Source organism: Pteropus medius, unplaced genomic scaffold, assembly GCF_902729225.1.
Source record: "Pteropus medius unplaced genomic scaffold, Ma_sr-lr_union100, whole genome shotgun sequence".
NCBI lineage: Eukaryota > Metazoa > Chordata > Mammalia > Chiroptera > Pteropodidae > Pteropus > Pteropus medius.
This window is the reverse complement of record NW_024351729.1, coordinates 5,198,918-5,218,291: the sequence shown is the minus strand read 5'-3', so window position 1 is coordinate 5,218,291 and position 19,374 is coordinate 5,198,918. Positions and strand designations below refer to the sequence as shown.

General features: G+C 32.5%; 1 long non-coding RNA gene across 1 annotated transcript in view; it reads left to right on the top strand.

Moving 5' to 3' along the window:
* The first annotated feature begins 5,928 nt into the window (after window positions 1-5,928).
* The window catches only part of LOC120587484 (uncharacterized), a 70,055-nt gene continuing 56,609 nt past the window's right edge, over window positions 5,929-19,374 (top strand). The window contains exons 1-2 of the long non-coding RNA XR_005648979.1: window positions 5,929-5,999; window positions 6,244-6,330. This is a non-coding gene — a long non-coding RNA (uncharacterized LOC120587484). The remainder of the gene's footprint in view (window positions 6,000-6,243; window positions 6,331-19,374) is intronic.

The following is a 19,374-nucleotide window of genomic DNA, read 5'->3' as shown; positions in this document are numbered from 1 at the left end:
TATAAAAGTAACCTTACTAAGAACCTAGGAGTGGTGTTTATTTATAATAAATTACACATTGTATAATGGTCTGGAGTTTCTAGCTTACGCAAAATTAATTAAATAATGGTGTGCCACAAAGTAGATAATTCAAAAATGGCTAAAGAGAACAATAATAGTAAACACATTATATGCAAATCTCCACAAATCGACAGAGATTTTTTTCAACTTGTACAGGCCTAATATTTAATTTATGCTGGGATATTTAGAGAAAAATATAATACAGATTAACACATTCTAAATTGCATGTTACATACAGTAAATATTTACATTTAGAAGGGGGAGAAATTTACTTTTAGAAGAGAAAAGTTGAAAAATTCATTTAAAAATATTTTACTGGAATGCAACATACAAAGCATGAATACAGAAATATAAGACTGTTCTTCCAGTTTATGTTGTAAAACATTTTGAACATACGAAATATAGCACATATTCACAAGCAAATAGCAATCATGAAACTTCATTATCAATTAATTAAAACTTATCAAGGGAAGCATATTTGACTTGTGCCCAGTAAATTATATAAAAATGAATTGCTGAATTAAAATTTAAGTATCAGTTATTAAATGAAAAACTAATGTGCTATAATTCTGCAAATATATAATCATCAGAGAATTTCCTTCTCTTGGAATAGTATTGGCTAAGGAAACACTAGCTGCAGTAAATAATAAAACCCAACATTTTAGCGACTTAGTACAATAGAGATCCATTTCTCACACATGTACCAGGGTGTTCCTGGTCAGCATCAGTTTCCATAGTATGATTTGATCATCTTCTAGTTTCTCAGGGTCCTCCGAATCCCGAAAGTACGTGGGCAAAGAAAAGGTGGGAAGTCTCCCCTGCTTCTTAATTGCCTCAGCCCAGAAACAACACAAATCATGTTTGCTCCCATTCCTTTGGTGAGGGTCTGGAAATGCAGACCTGAGCGGGGAAGTAGCTTCCCAGCAAGTACTCTGTATCCCGGAGGGGGAGCAGTTTTGGTGGGCAATTATGCATCCTGCTGCCAGAACGAAAACAGCAGTTTATTTTCTCTGTAGAGATAATTAGGATAAAAAATTTCAAATCTTAAAAAAAAGCTCGAAGTAAAGAATTATTAATTTATTCAACACACACACACACACACACACACACACACACACACACACACCCTACTATGTGCCTCTGTGAGTAAGGCTAATTCCAACAGGCCTGGAATTAGCTGGAACTGTTCCACTGAAATAGGAAATGCCCTGCATTACACTAATCTCCGGACATGAAATGAAATGTACTGTATTATAGTGTTGGTTAGTAACTATGGATCCCAGGAGTTTCAAGGCAGTTGGTACCAGCTTATCAGCATTATTTATTGATAACAATGAGACTATTTGCCCATGGTCTGCTTGAAACCCAGCAGATACTCCATTTTGGCCTTTTGGTTCAGAGGTATTTTTTACACATAACAGTGGTTCTCAATTTGAGAGAAATAACTGTGTCCATATTTCTCTTACAGAGGGAGAACAACGATGCTTTCATCTGGTCTTTCTAGAACTCTTGTGAGACAGCTTTGGCTGTGACGCATATCCTGACTTTGAAGCTATTGTATTTTCTTTTCTGCTAATGAACCACAGACTTGTATGCATTGTCATTTTGGTTCTGCTGAGTCTTCGTTAGCAGTACAAGCCTTTTTAACTGTCATCCATTGTGAAGTGCTACACAATTCTAGTCACTATTGAAAGAATGGTGAGTGCTAATAATTTTTTAAAAAAATAATACTACCCTTTTATTGGACACAATGATTCATCGTATAATTTCATATAGTAACAAAACTATATATATAGCTATGCAGAAATTATTTCTTACTTAATTTTAAAACATTCAACTCTGGAATATTTTACAATATGTATTAACATTTTATAAGATATTGATATTCTACTAAATATTATTTATGAAATGACGATTATGATTTCACTCCAAAATTTTATTAAATTTGCTAAATAGAGAGAGGTTACGTTGGCAGTTTATTCTCTTAAAGATTAATTCATGGGCTTTATATCTTATTCTAGTAAAAGTTTAGTAAGATTTAGGAAGATATTAGATTATTTGTATGCCCACTCTTCCTTGAATACTTTCTGTTTATCCTCTAATAACATCAACTCTCTAAAGCAATGTTACAGTAGCATGGTTCTATCTCTTCCACACATAATGAATAGAGGCAGACACACAAACTAGACAGTTGTTGGTTATTGTTATAGATTGAATATCTGTGAGTCCTCAAAATTCGTATGTTGAAATTCTCACACTCAATGTGACGATATAAGAAGGTAGGGCCTTTGGCAGATGATTAAGGCATCAGAGTGGAGCCCTCATGAGTCGAATTAGTGTCTTTATAAAACAGACTTGAGAGTTCTCCCATCCCTTTTGCTAAGTGAGGCCACAACAAAAAGATAGCTGTCTATGAATCAGGAAACAGGATCTCATCAGACACAGAATGTGCTGGTGCTTTGACCTTAGAATTTTCTGCTCCCAGGCTGTGAGAAATAATGTTCTTTTTTAAAGCCACCCAGTCTATGGTATATTTTTATGGCAACCTGAATAGACTAATAAAGTTATCCTAATGTTGTTTGTTTTCCAGGGACAATAAAAGAATAGAAGTCAGGCTGGTTGGAGGGGGCAGAAAGTGCTAGAAGAACAAATTCAGGAGCCATACAATGGCCTCTGCAGAACAGATAATTATGGTATCTCAAGGCCAGCCACACAGCAGCACTGAAATTTTCGTCTGTAATCTTAACTGAGATCTTTGTGGAACATATGTAAGTTCAGGTGACTACCCACTGATTATAATTTTGAATTATCAGTGTAATTTTCTAAAACATTAATTTTAACTAAAGATATGACTTGTTTGGAAACCAGGAAAAAAATTATAAGATCATGTTGGCACTATTTTATTGTTCTATTATGAAATGTAATTGTTACTTGAGCCCAGATATGTTCCTTGAAACATTATAAAGTGAAGTTAACCATAGCTGGAACTTTCATAAGAAATATAAAACTGTGCAATCCATGCTTTACAAAAAAATATTTAGTTAATGTTATTAATAAAGCAAGACTATATCATAATAAGCAAACAATTATAAATGACAATGGAAGTATAATTAACATTAACTTCTGACTTTGCTAATAACTCTTTTTCTATAATGTTTCCACATTATAGATTTTGTTAGTTTTTAAGCTTTGGTAGAATGGCTTTTTGAATATAAGGTGATGATTTTTCTGAGACAAGCGTTTAGGAATTTCAGTCTTTAAGCAAGGTAATTATTTTAAAAAATACGTTAGTCTTTTATTCTGAATCAGAGCGCTCCTTTGGTGTATTTAGTGTTATATATATCTTCCCACATCACATGACTTCATGTTTAATATGTAAAGTATGCTCATTCAGGAGCAAGGGAAGATCTTGAATAAAGGTAATTAATAAGATTAGAAAAATGCCAAAGACAAAATATAGGTTTATCCTTTATTCCTTTCCTCTCCCTCTCTTTCTATTTTCTTGCTTTTTGTAAGATGTTTTAATTAGCCATCTCTGAAGTGTAGTAACCTATCTGATATAATCTCTCAATATGAAAAGGTCATGCCTAAATGGAGAAGAGGGTGAACCTAATGTGAATCTCATTCTAAAAATGTCAAGAGATGTTTCTGAAGAGTTTATAATTGCTCTTCCACGTTTTTTTTTTTTGGTAAAAGATTTATGATTATTGTATAGAACTTTCACAGAAGAACATGTCAACATTATGACAAAATGTTCAAAAAGTAATGAACAAAAACTATTCATTTGTCAACTTTAAAATCAAATATACTAGAAAAAAAACACTTTCATATTTTAGACAATTATTACTTGATCTTGTTTAAAATATTGCTTACTTTGCTCTGAGGAATAGAATGAAAGGCCAGTTTATTCCTATTATCTTTACTAATTCTATTACCTACAGAATCATGTAGTTGGGAGGAATATCTAATATTCAGCTCTTTAATTTATTTCAATTCATATTCTTTCATTTTAGTGTTAAATTTAAATTAGTTTAATTTTCTAAAAATATGTTAGAAACCATGTGGAAAGGAACAATGAGTACAATGCAGAAAAAAATACCTGATGTTTTAGTTCAACTACATGTAATGAACATCTATTTTCAAAAACTGTTGTCCTGGTAAGTGTACCTGTTTTCCCTCCAAAAGATCACACATTTCTCCTTCCTGTCTCACATATTTCCAATGGCAATTAATCCACATAGACCCACTCCACACAGTAAAATATATTGTTCAGGCTACTATGGTTGGTTTAAGGATGACCACCAAAGCTATTTAGAACTATAAAACAAAATGAATTTGCTTCCAAATGGTGGGGAAAGAATCTCACTATTTTTGGTTGGCTTTGAACCTGGGAACTTCCAGAAGTCCTTTTGAAACCCATCTGAGAATGAAATTACATAAAGGAAATGTGGTGGAGAAAGAGAAATGAGCTTTCGGTAACATAGTTTGAGCTCTAGGTTGAGCCAAGTCCTGAAGTTTTGGATGAATGAATTCCGTGATCTGGAATGTTCACTTTTTTTGCTATCATTTTGAGCTGGGTTTCTGTTATTTTTAAAGCAGCATTTTAAGGGATACACTAGATATAAAAATAGTGAAATAATTTCTGAGGGAAATGTCAGTAAAAAGAGGGATTAGTAAAGAATTTTTCCTTGAGGAACAAGAATCTTGAGCTTAACCACTTGTCTTTCTTGTAGACAACTTATAGTTGGGTCTTATTTTTCTTAATCTATTATGTCAGTCTCAGTCTTTTAATTGGTATATTTAGACCATTCACATTGAAGTGATATTGATATAGTTAGATTAATATCTACCATATTTGTAACTCTATATCGAGTGGTAAAGTTAACTGAGCTAGATGGAGCTTTAATGTGAGGATTTTTTTATCTGGCTTAGAGTTAGGCCATGTTTATTGTTTGCTGTGACGGTGCTGTCAGAGCCTACAATTTCTTCTAGTGTCCTTGTTTCTGACTCTTCTGTTGTCTTTGAGTTTTTCTAGATATTCCCTAAGTAGAGTCTGAGGCTTGCAGTTCTTTCAGCTGCAATCTCTTGTTGTTATACAGAAGCCCTATTGACAGCGGTAAGGTGTGGAAGAGTGGAAACATTCCATAGTCTTATGATTAGGTATCAATCTTTTTTTTAAAATTAATTAATTAATTTATTTTTATTATGGTGACATTGATTAACGAAACCCAGTAAGTTTTAGGTGTACAATTCAACAGTAAGGCATATTGTGTGTTCACTGTCCATAATTAGATTTCTTTTTGTCACCATATATTTGACCCCCTTTACCCCATCTATCTCCCTCCTCCTCTTCCCCCCTCCCTCTGGTAACCACTAGTCTATATTCCATGTTCATGAGTCTCTGTTTGTTTGTCCTGTTTGGTTCTTGCTTTTTGGTTTATATATCCCACATATAAGTGATATCATGTGGTTTTCAACTTTTTCTGTCTGGCTTATTTCACTTAACATGATTATCTCAAGGTCCGGTAACAGTCTGAGTGAGCCAAAGTTAGGTATTTTTCTTCTCCAAGGCTGGTTAATCTTTAGTAAAACCCCAGTAGGTTAAGCTCTGGATAAAACAGGTTCTCTTGAAGGCAGGCCTTATTAAGGAAAATAGAGAGCTCTCAATGTATTTCAAAATGGTTACTTTAGCCTTCCTCCTGCCTGAACTACAAAGGACTTTTTCTCTAGTCTTTAGAGAGAGCAATGGGCTTCCTGGTGGTAAACTCACAAGAATGTAGGGTGCCCCTAATACTGGGCCTCTTCAGAGTTTTAAACTGACAAGCTAGCTAGTCTACCTGGAGCCTACAACAATTAGTCAGTTACAGGCTAAAGTCTTCTTACTGATATTGGCTCCAGCTGTGATATTGGTTCTAGCTGCAGGCTACTTACTGCTCCTGGTAAGCTGTGATTCCCTTTATCTGCTTTGCCTTTCCAGATTTGGGGCAGCAGTTTTGCCCTGTGACCTTAATTCTTTGATGAATCTAAGAAGAGTTGCTGATTTTCTTTGTTTTAAATCTTTTGTCTAGTTGTGAGGACATGAGTCACAACTTCCAAGCTGTTTGCATATCAGACCAGAAGAAACTAGAAGTGTTCAACCACTTATCTTTCCAAAAATTATTTTTTTTTTCTAATTATTTTCAGAAACTATTAAGGAGTCTTGGTCATAAAAATCTCCATGGTAGAAGATTACACCACTGAAAGAAGCTTTGATTTGCATGAGTCTTAAAGGTAAGCTTAGATTCAGAATTGCTCAACATTATTATGTGCCCGGAGGCTTGCAAAATGTTTTCACATATCTTTTATGGTCAAAGTTTTAAGGTACAGATATGAGGCTGCATAGAGTTTAAGAGATTGGATTCCAGAGCTGGATTTACTGGGTTTGATTCCCAGCTCCGGTGGTTAGTACTGAGTTGGCCCTTGGCAAGTTACTTAGCCTTTCTGTGGCTCAGTTTCTTCATCTGTGAAAATAAGAACAACAGTGCCTGAGACTTATATTAAATAAAAGTATATTATTATAATAATAAAATGTCTCAATTTTTGCTTTGATTTTAATAGTTCATTTTTTGCTAGTTCAAAAATTTCTTTATAAAGGTTTTTGAATGTTTTGTCACTGGAAGCAGCCCAGTGTATTCCTTCTACTGATTCTGATCATTTAAATAAAAACCAATATGCTCTAGTCTTTTCAAATATTAAAAATAAAATGTAGTGATTTAAATTTGAGTCTGATAAACAAGAACTTTACCATTTTCTGTAATTGGATATCCAAGAAATTTTCCTATATTGCTAGGGAAAGGTTTGATATCATATATTGATATGGTCACTGTGTATCTGTTATTCAATAGAATTTTTGTTACTTTAAGCAGACGCAGTTTTTTTTTTTAACTGATAAGGTTATATGCCAATGACTATTCAATGTTGTTAGTCACGATAAATACTATGTTGATAAACAGAGATGCCACTAAACATCAGCCAAAGTTGCTGAGTCAATCAGCCACCCAGTCTTAGACTAGGTGCAAGATCTTGAAGAACAAAGACAGTAGATATTTTTAAAAGAAATGACTTTAAACATATAGAACTGTATTTTAAAATTTTCTTTATTATTCCTTATATAACAGAATTGATGAATTCAGTAATACAAATGCGATAAGAGCCTAAAGTGCTAATATTAATAATAAATAAATAAATAAATAAATAAATTATTGTTAGTTTCAAAATTGAGCTATTACCAAAGAAGGAAAGAGGTGAAATATGGTATCAAAATAATACTCAAAGGTAATATTGTTAATGTTGTTGAGAGAGATTGAGAAATTGTTTTCTATTATCTGTTTAATCAGTGAGATGACTGCGTTTCCATATCTTAATTATATTTCAATATCTTAAAAATATCACAGTTATCTAAAATCTTCTCTTAGCTTTTATTTCATAGAGGGGAGAAAATATAATTTATTTTTAGTGTGCACTTTATATTTGTTCTCTCTATATACACTTACAGCAGACAAGCAGAATTGTTATCCACGTTTTATAAACTGAGACCGAGGCTCATGAAATTTAGGCTTATACAACTAGTAAATGACCAGATACACTATCCGTATAATATGACTTAAAATTTCTTGTTCTTTTCACCATATTACAGTACCAGTTATCTGAAGTGCTATATAATTTTATGGTTTAAAATCATCCAGTCCAGTAACCTATTTTATGCACAGTTCAAGATTTCTCAGCCAAGTGGCCTTTTAATCCAACTATTGCTAAAGTAGCTCTAATGTCTGAAAGTGACCATCTGTGGAGAAATATTACTCATTAAAGAAGATGAAGAAAACAGTATATGTAAGGCTTTTTCTCTCCTAAAACTAATTAGCCTAGACAAATTTAACTATATACCTAATGTATCCTTAACATTTATTCACACCTACGTCTTAAGGGAGTGAATAGCATCAACTGTGCTTTCCACTAGGACATATACATTTCTTCCTGATAACAAAGTCTCATAGTAGCTAATGTTCTTCGGCTTTTCTTCTGGAGGCAAGAGAAAAAGAATAATTAAAATAAAACAACTCAAATTCTAGTTAGAAGAAGGCTTTTTCCTTTTGTCAAAACATCTGAAAGTCTTTATAATTTCAGAAATACTTACCTAAGCAAAAATAAGTACATCATAAGGAAAACTGCTACAGAAATAAGAGAGGAAATGCTAATGTACAAAATAATATGGTAAAAGGAATCCTTTGTTAGCACATTCAAACTTCTTTTTCCCTGGTGTCTAAATACCTACTGGCATGGTGGTTATTTTTGTTATATCTCAGTATCACTGTGGGTCTGAAATGTCTATATAAGACCTGTTTTTGGATTGAGGAAACAAGGAGTCAGGTAGGAGCAATTCCAAAATGGATCTCATGGAAACAGTTGAGAGAATGAAAGTGAAAGAACGGATAACAAACAACTTCAAGTTAAAAGTAAGACATTTCCTAAAGGTATGAAGGAATGTAATTCTAAGAAATGCAATTGAAAACAATCAACAAACAGAAAAATGAATTTGTTCTAGATAAAATTCAGTAATAGAACCCCTGAAGAACTTTGAGTATGTTTAGTATTACCAAATAATTAAATACAAATGAATATACACTAAAAATATTGTGAAAGTCAGTGGGTTATTCAGAGTTCTCCAGAGAAAAGGAAAAAAAAAATATATGTGTATATATGTATATATGTATATATGCATGTGTGTGTGTGTGTGTGTATAGACAGAGGGACACACAGAGAGAGGGGAGAGAGAGAGAACAAGTAAGAGAGAAGAGAGAAAGGAAGAGGGAGAAAGAGAGGGAGAGGGAGAGGGAGAGGGAGAGAGAGGCTAGGATTATTTTAAGGAACTGGCTCACATTATTGTAGAGGCCAGTAAATGCAAAATCTGTAGGGTAGACTGGTAAACTGGAGACCCAAGAAAGAATTGCAGTATGAGTGCAGACAGTTGGCTGGTAGAATTCTCTTCTTTTAGGAGGAAGTAAGTCTTTTTTCTTAAGACTTTTTTTAACTTATTAGATGAGGCCCACCCACTTTATGGAAAGCAGTTTGCTTTATTCAAAGTTTACTATTTCGAACATAAATCCCATCCCAAAAATACGTCATTATTTATCATTAGGTAATTGCAAATTAAAACAACAATAAGATATTATTACACACTTATTAGAACATTTAAAATCCCCAGAACCAACAATAACAATTGCTAGTGAGGATGTAGAGCAACAGGAACTGGCATTCATTGCTGATGGGTGTGCAATAGACTCTTTGGAAGATAGTTTGATAGCTTACCAAAAGACCTAGCAGTCTACTTCCTAGGTGTTTACTTAGCTGATCTGAAATTATATGTTCACATAAAAACCTGCATGAGAATGCTTGTATGACTTTATTCATATAGGCCAAAAACTGAAAGCAATCAAAATTTTCTTCCACTGGTGAGTGAATAACCAAATATATTAATACAATGGAGTATTATTTAGCACTGACCCTAGAAGGATACCACATTTTTTAGTTTAGAAGGATCATGCTGTCCTAGACTTGAAGAGGCCTAAAATATTTTTACTCTTTTTTTTTTTTTTGCAGCCGAAATTTGGTTGCTCATGAACAACCAGGCTAGGATTTTATCTTCCATGGGGACAATATAACCTTAACTGAAATGTAAGAGGCAGATAGGTTTTTCTCTCTACTAGTATTCAAGCAGATACAAATGGAAGAGTCTAGCTTCCAGGAATGTTACCTAAATTTATTTCAAGCTGCGGTTTAGATACTTATACATTTTGCTTAATTTGACCAAACTAAAATATCTTAATGGAAAAGTTTTTTCTTATGATAAATATAAATAGAGCATATTATTAGATATACATGAAATTTTTTTTTCAGTATCTTTCACGATCAACACAAATTTTTAATAGAGGTGTAAGTTATTTGTAAGTACAAATAATTGAGTTCCCAAAATTTGAAACAATCATAAAACAGTTTTGAAATTCTCAATAACACAAGTAATCTACTCACCATGAATATTTATCTAAATATAAAGGTGATAAAATGCAATAAAGTTCAAACAAGAAAGCTAAAAACATGTCTTTTTTGAAGCTAATGAGGTGAGGGAAAAGAAGAATAAAATATAATTAGCACCTATCTCCCCCATAGTTTTGCAGTACAAATCCACAGATTTTTGTACCAAATATTGTAAAACTAGTTTACATTTATATACTAATAATTATACATATTGTATTAAGCCATTATATCTGTTTATGTAATATGAATACTGCTAGATTTCCTTTTTTTTTTTTAACCTGTTTTAAGATCTGGTATAATTTACATAATTGACATGTATTACTTATAATTCAAAACTCAAATAATCTTTCTGACAAGTAGAGTATAGCTTATTAAAGGCAAATTTCTAAGAATAAATTAAAATGTGTGAATATTAAGCGTTAAGGATAAATCTCCTTTTGATCTTTTGTTAACATATTTTTATATTCTTAACTCAATGAATTATATATTTTATTCTTTGATGAAGTAAAAGCAGTTCAATTTCCCAGGACAACAGAAAAGAAGCAGTTGAAAATTCTCTAAATATAACAAATGAAGAGAAAGATTTATAATAAGTATTAATGACAAAGATTTACAGTTTTTAGAAAGCTTTTTTAAATATTCCTATCTAAAATTGGTTTCCGATTCCTTGATGCTGCTTATGTTACAGTTATAGTCCTTTATAAGCTACTTTTTAAATCAGTCTAATGATGGTGATTTAAAAAACTCGAAGTGGTTAGCTTCTCTACATAAATATGTCGATGTTTTCATTAACAATAAAAATCTAAGTTTTATTTAATAACAAAAACATACCTTCAATATTTTAAACTCTCAACACCTTGTATTTTAGTAAAAAATTAACTTTCATTTGTCATTAGTGGAACATATAAAATGATCTTTCAGTGTATGTTTCAGGCTATGTGTACACACTTTATGAAAGTTTCATTTTTCAAAATCTATTTTACTTAAGGGTAAAATAAATTTATGAAGTTTTAAGTTGTACCTATATTTAATGTATGCTATTAAATATTATTAATTATCATGAAAGATATACTTTAAAGCCCCCCAAACATATATCTATATTAATAAAAAGGGATAACTAAAAAGATTAAATTACATAGTTTTGTATCAATTTAGGGATGTCCATTTTTGAAGGAAAAAATTTCAGCCTGTCTCGGACTATTCCATCCATGGAAACATAACTGAGAAGGAAGGTGTCTGCTTTATGATGAGATTTATCTTTTATCCATGAGGGTTTCAAAGGCACCCAAAGTGCTTGCTCCCTCCCTCTCTCTGGGTTCTGTCGGTGACTGCATAAAAATATTCAGTGAAATGTTGGAAGAGCCAAGTCCTTACAAACTAAACAAAGCACAGAGCAAAACTTTGATGTATCCCTGAGGCAGAATTATATTTCTCTGTTTTTGCCAAGTGAAAGCAAGCAGGTTAGGGTACTCTATGAATATAGGAATGAAGAAAAAAGTATGCTGAGACAACAGCTACGTTTCAGGGACTATAGGCTTTATTGCTTCACTCTATTACAAAACAAGAAATTATTATTAACACATTTTGAGAAGATTCCGAGTTTGAATATTGGACACAAAATAAGAATTTAGAACATTAAAGTATTTACCAACTCCTATCCACATTGATTGACCAATGCCTACTGGGGCAGTCTCCTCCAGCCCATTTCCTGACTCACGGTCCTCCTGCAGTGAGTAAAGCCCTCAGGCGGAAGATGTGGTTGTAATAAAAAGCCATCAGTGTGTACGGGAAAAATGAGAGTGCAGTTATATGGATAGGGCACTGACAGTATGTGCTCAAAATCTTAAAAATAAAATCTTTACTTGATACCTTTCCCTCTTCAGCTATTTCTCTCTTTCTGCCCTATTTCTCTCCTTAAAAGCAAAATTTCTTTTAATAAGTTTTTCATATTTATGTTTCTCATTTATTTCATCATATTCTCTCTTCGACCTACCCCAGTCATTTTCTCAGGCCCACCATATCACTGAAACCATTCTTACCAGCGTGGCTGCAGTTTGTAGTTCTGTATGTTCTCACTTCTTAAGGGTGCCCAGCATGTGGAGGATGAAATCTAGCTTGCTCTCTACTAACCAAACCTTTATCCACTCAGAAGAAGTGGGCCTTTATCCACCCAGCAGAAGTGACACTTTTTTCCTAATTTGTACAAAGGCCTAGTGTAGGCTAGTTGTGTGTGACTCATTTATCAAGGTCACTAATGATTATTCATCTTGCTAACCTTGATGACTGATTCTGAGAAATCATCTCAGTGTATGAACAGCATTTGTCAGAGGTTGATCACTTTCTCCTGCTTCACATCTAAGACAATACATTCTCCTAGTTGTTTTGAACTATTGTTCACTGTTGTAATTTCTTCTCACCTCTCAGAACTCTAAACCTTTGCATATCCTAGCACTCAGATTTTGGGAACTTTTCTCATTTTCTGTCAACATACCTTTCTTTATTGATCTTATTAATTCTCAAACTTGATGACTTCCAAATTTATAAATAGCATTGACTGCTACTTTGAACTCCAGATTTAGATTGACTTTAAAATTCTTGATTGTCTAATAGGTATCTCAAATGATGTATTCCAATCAGAAATCTAGTTTTCACCTCCAAACCTTAACAACTGTAATTTTTTCCCATTTCAGTAAATAACTATTCCACCCTTTCTTTTGAACAAGCAAAACATCTTAGAGTCATCTTTATGTTCTCTTTCTTAACAAACCTCCATAGCCAATCCAGTCAAATCCTGTTAATTTCACCTTCAAAAATCTATCCTAAATCCTAAGGTTATAGATGGTTTCTAAAGCTGTGAAAACTAACAAGATCACTAAGAGAATGTAGGTAGGCAGAAGAAAAATATATTGGTATTTATCAAATCTTCACTACATGCCAGGTACTTTCACATACTTAAGCCCTCTTAATTACTCAATATAGATAATGCTAGTTATCTGTGTCAGGAAGGTTGTCTCATACAATAAGAGGAAATTTGGTTGCCTTAAGTTTCTCTATAGAAGTTGCTACACCTCTCCCATGCATACCGAATCTGTACTCTGCGCCCTTGACAGTTATGCAGTATTCCCACTAAAGTGAGAATATTTCTGCTTTCTCACCTCACTTGCTTAACATTAGACTTAAAGAAGTGTTTTCTTATGTCTTTTACTTTACAGAGTTTTTAGTGAAACAGCCTTTTCTATGTGCAGCTTCTCTTCCTCAAGAATCAGATATATGTCCATGGATTTTATTCTCCAGTGATTCAGTAAAGGTCATCATATTATTTACTTCTAAACTTTTCTACTTCTATTCATCTAGGATGGTTTCTTTCTCAGATTTTTTAGCTAAATTGATCTAAGGTGGAACTCCAGACTTATCTGAACTAATGAATATAGCAGTATTTATTAAGAACCAACTTTTTGACAGGTAGAAATTTGCACAGCTTAGGTATATGCTGAGACCTTTCACTCTGACCTAAGCACCCGAATTGTCAACTGTACTTGAAAGGGCTCTATGGCCTAATTCTGAATTTAAATAGAATTTGCCTTTTCCCAAATTTCCATTTGTTCCCTTTTACTTCTTAGTTTTTTTGTTGATTACTTGCTATTCTCTACATGATGTTTGACTTTCTTCCTCAATTGTTAGGCAAGATGCAGGAATAGTGTCCGTATCTCAGCTTGAAGTTTATTTTAGTATTAGTGATTTTCTTTGGTAGTGTGCCCTTGGATATTGATGTGCCACTGAAGGGATGACATTAATGATAAATTTCAATTTATTACTTTTTTAAGTTATTTTATTCATTTACTATAGTCAGAAGGGATAAAAAGCACTTTAAAAAAAAAAAAAGACAACTAGTAATTTATCTTTCCTGCAGTCCCTAGAGAGACACATCAATATCAAAGTTCCAGGACTGGCTGAGCGAGTGACTCTCTCACTATACCACATAGAAGCCTCTAGGGACACTTCGGCAATTTGTTGGGTTTCTTAGCAAAAAACGAAGTGGTATCTAAAGTGATGGAAAAGTTAAGATTGAATGTAATTTATTAGATATAAAATGTGAATAACAAATTTAGTCAGCATTCGTATAATGTATAAGATAGCTTTCAATGGTATCATACAATTTTCAACTCATATTTTTGTTGGCAAAATAACCAAAACTCTTTTGTCACAGTGGTTCTACATCTTATTTCCTTGCTAATTTGCTTATCTTTTCCTGTTTAATCTAAAACATAAATGAAATAATATTATAAACATCTTGATTCTTAATTTTAGTACTAAGCTATATCTTCTTATGAACAATTGCTTACTAATAAATAGGTAATAAAATTAATTGTAATCTATACTGCCTAACATTTCTCTCCATTTTTTAGCTTTGTAGATGTATCTTTGTAGATGTATGTAAATAATTGAGGATGCATAATATGTGCTGGAGGATAACATTTATATTAAGGATTTCCTTTTCTTATAAGTTTCAAACTTTAGACTTCAGTGTTTTTAATCTAATGGAAGAAGTGTTAATTTTTATTTTATTTTAATATTTATTGAAAAATAATAATATTTAGAAAATGTAGTATGGTACACGTTATTATGGAGGAAACACAGGTACTAAATGAAGCTATAGAAAAGTCACCTAATATAATTTTTAAGTACTAGAGAACATTTTCTTAAGGAATGACACCTAATCAAAGACAGAGGGCTTGACTAGAAATTACCTGGGGAAAGAGTAAGTAAAATACGTTTTGAAAGAAGGAATTATATAGACAAAGATCCAGATGCTAAATAAAACATGATATATTTGAGAACTAAACAAAAATTCAGTATGGCTGGTGTGTAAAGGGAAAGTGCCAAAATAGAGTTAAGGAAGGGGGCCATTTGGAACTGACTTGTGTATCATACTGATGGTATTAGAGTTAATTCTAGAGAAAACTTGGAACAATAGAAGAAATTTAAGTATTGGAGTAATATTTGTGCTCTAGAAAAGGTCTCTAACATTTGTATAGAGTTTGGCTAGGAAAGAGGCATACTAGAAGTAGTAAAACCATGTGGGAGACTTTTTCAATAATCCAGGCAAGATTTGATGTTACTTCACCTGATCTGGCTACATGTTTTGATATTAAACTACATTTTATGATATTAAACTACATTTTATAATATAAAGCTCTCAATTTTATGAAGAAACATTTTGTCTCCCCAGAAGCTTAATAGATTTGAATATACCCTTTTGAATTTTTATAGAACTTTGTTTCTATTATGGCATTAGTAACATTCTACCTCCTGCTATGATTTCTTGCATTCACTTCTATCCTTTCTCTAATATTTATTGAAATTTTGGAGTGCTGTACATCCAGTTGTGTATTGGAGAAATATCTGTAAAAATACTTGTAAATTCTTAACAAATATGTTATTTTACCAAGTATCTTCAAAATTAATGTTGTGTCAACAACTAGATAAATAAATATTTATGAATGAGTTGAAAAGTAAGTTTTATGTATACCTAACCCAATTCAAAGTTTGGGCTTCTCTCGTCTCTTAAGCTTGCCCTGTTCATAAATAATACAGCAGTGTACTGGGGCATTTTAATATGAATGTCTGCCCAAATATATATTGGACAGATAAGCCCAAGAAGCTTGGTGTTTTCTATCATCCATAAAGAATACTGACACGTTAGAATTGTATATATGAAGGCTCAAGATCTGATTAAGTTTTAATATATTGTTTTAATTTTTCAATGCAACTAGAACTTTAAGTGATGTTAAGGCCTTGCATGTGTCTTTGGATACCTTCAATACCTGTTACCTCCAAGAGAAGTTATTTTAATGACCCAAGTTTCTTATACTTAAAATGTTGTAGGATGGATGCTTGGTGCTTTATGGGAATTTGGCACACATTTAGTGTTTATCACAAGATAGCTTTAAGTTATAAGTGATTTTAAATATAGGGATATTCTTAGGGAAATTTGCAGGCCTATAAAAAGATAGTGTAGAAAAACAAAACTAGATATATGATAAATTGTTACACCGACTGCTGCAGTGGACTGCACTAGTATTTACTGTATAAGGACAGTTTATAGTGAGAAAGTGTTATTTTTTATGTTTGGAAATACACAGAACCATAAAAATATAATGGCTATTTTAACCTATAAAGAGTTTTCTAATCAGTTAGTTTCTGACAGAAGGTGGAAATTGTATCTTATGAAAGATTTATTAATTCTTCTTCCTTTAATTTTCAGAGCTCAATAATGCTTTGAAGATGTTAGAGGGAACCTGATAAATTTTCACAACATCATAGAGAAGCTGTGTGAATAGAAAACATATCAGGAAAATACCAACTTGTTTTCATGGGCTTCCCAGTTTTGTTAATTCATTCCACATTCATACTGATAAAGATAGAAATTACAAAAGAATTTAATTTATGGATGAAGTTAGCAATTTAATCTCTATGGTAACATACAAAAATGATAAAGTAATTAAATATAACATTTATAGTTTGCTGAATAATTTAGTTGGTAATTATTAGCATCATTATAAAATGACATAAACAACTGTGTGGCTCAAATGTGTGATTATGTACAATATATGCCAACCTGGCACTTACTGAACATATTTTGCTGATTTTACAGGTAATTAATAAATACATAGTGCAGCTGTGCGGAAAACACTAAATAATTTACCAGTAATTGTGTGTGTGTGTGTGTGTGTGTGCGTGTGTGTGTTTCATCTAGATGTACATATGCTGGTACTGAGCTAAGTAGTGCTGCTTATTAATAAATCTAAATGTAATTTAACTACTTCAGTTGTGAAAACATTTTAAGTGGAAGTAAACCTTATTTTCTTGGTCTCATTTTTTAAGCTCATTTTGATTTCTAGGCAGAGCATATTGTCACACTTATCATAGTAAAGATATTCTATATTTTAAAATTTTTACAAAAATGAAATCCAAACTACTTAATGTTTTAAGTTTTTGTCAAAATGCAACAATTTTGATACATTTAGAAAATAGCAAATGGAAATCTATATAAAATTTATTTTTTAATCCTATCTTCTGGACAAGTAGGATGCTCAAGCCAAAATGGGATAAAGTATCTCAAAGCCTGAACTTAGTGTGGGAGATGCCATGATTCCTGCTTTATGGCTGCAATGGATGAATCAAGACAGAAATATTAGAAGTAACATATTTGTGACAATTAAAATCTAGAATTTAGATCACACTAATAGAAACTGGAAGAATTAAAACACATACATATGTTTATGTTTATATCCATGGACACACACGCATTCAGCACAGACCAGTGAATAGATTCAGTAACTAATACTGTTGGTTATCCATGGCAATATCAAGATGGGAGAGAAAGTTAGGAGGATGATCTTATAGAAACTGTTTCGTACAGGATAAAAGTTGCTGCTAGCCCTGGACACAGCTGAGTGATTTCAGTGTCCTTAAGCATGGGAAATATAGCATGGAAGGCTGAACAATCTCATTAATTTTCCAAGCCAGTAATAACAATAATGATGATAATAACAACTAAAAATGACAACGTTTATTTATAGTCCTCCAATCCCACCTATAAAACCACCCTTATCTCTTCTCTTGTTCAAATCCTTAAATAATGCTTAGTGCCTTTTCAACAAACCCCAGGCTCATCATCTCCCATCTCTATGTCCTATTTATATTTCTTTCTAAATATCCTTAATCTTACAATCCTCTTCATGTCTGTCCTTTTCACCTACTCCAAGATATAATCCTGGTTCAACTGAAATATATACTAGGTATTTTACCAACTAGTCTCTTATTTTACCAAAATATACCTTCTTTTCTCCTCTTGATTAGATTATTGTGAAAAAAATTGTTCAATTCACTTTTTCCTTGTTTTTCATGGGGGAGTTTTATTCTCCATTACTTAGCCTTGGGAGAGTGAACTGGAGAGTGAAAGGCTTCTTTGGTCGATGTTTGCGATATGCTTATGTAGTTGAGTGTGACCCTGTGTGCCTTTACCATTGCTGTGAGAAGAACATGCTCAGCTACTGCACTGGTTCAAGGAGGGTGGGACAAGCTGGAACACAGCTTCCTGTGAAAAATTAGACATCTGAAAATTAGTGCCATTTTTAATGTTTGAATTAAAAAAGTTATTTTTAAACTTGCCTGTATTTTACAAGAGCTTCTGAAAAACTCCATGATCTGATCTTAACTTTGACATATATGTTAATATTTACAAGTATGATCAACTGAGACCTAATTCTGAAGCATCAACCGCTGATACCATTTAACGTGAATCTTTACAGGATTATATTAAAACAAAACAAAATAAAATGAAACACAGAAATCTACCTCTAATTCCTAATACATAAAATGAAGACTAAACTAAAAAAGATACTACTGTTTGGAGGTGATGCTAATAGTGAAGACCCTGATGTAGAAATGCACCTTTAGGAGACATTGTACATACCAAGGCATAAACAAAAAAGGAAGGATCAAATCATTGTAATGAAACATATATTTGAGAAATACCTTCAAGCATGAAACGATGCATCAGAAGTAGTGGCTAACTAATGCCTAGGCAGATAATATGGTGTTAGAAAATAATACAAATGATAAAAATGATGCAGAAGAAAATAAAACTTTTAGCTAAATAATGAAATCCCAAGCAGATGGAAAGTATTTAACGTACTCAAATGTATATCATGCCATTGGATGCCCAACATCTTACGGCTTTCTTCACCAAAGTGTGTTGAGAATGATAGTAAATCGATAAATGATTTATTTTACTTTGCTAAAAGTACTACAGGTTCACTTAAACCAATAATGTGAATGTTCAAGTATCTTTCCAAATTGGATGTCTACAGATAGAGCTAGGATTAAAGAGATTTAGGCTGTTTGTGATGACTCCACCTGATAGACAAGTTTGTGTTTTGATGTAATGTTTCTTTAAAGGTTTCAGAAATAATGAAGGATTCTAAAGGGGTCAACATTCCTTCCTTAGACTTGGATTCGCTCACATATGAGAATAAGTGTAAACCTGATTCTATTTTTTAATTAAAATACAAGGAAAGTAGATAAACTTTACATTACACTATTAAGTCATTGAATAGAATTAAATGGCCATGCTCATTGTTTTCAATATTGTATGGTCGACAACAGAAATAACTAAGAATTTGTTTACAATAAACTAGGCTATCCCTCTATGCAAAAACTTGCTTCTATGTTTTTACT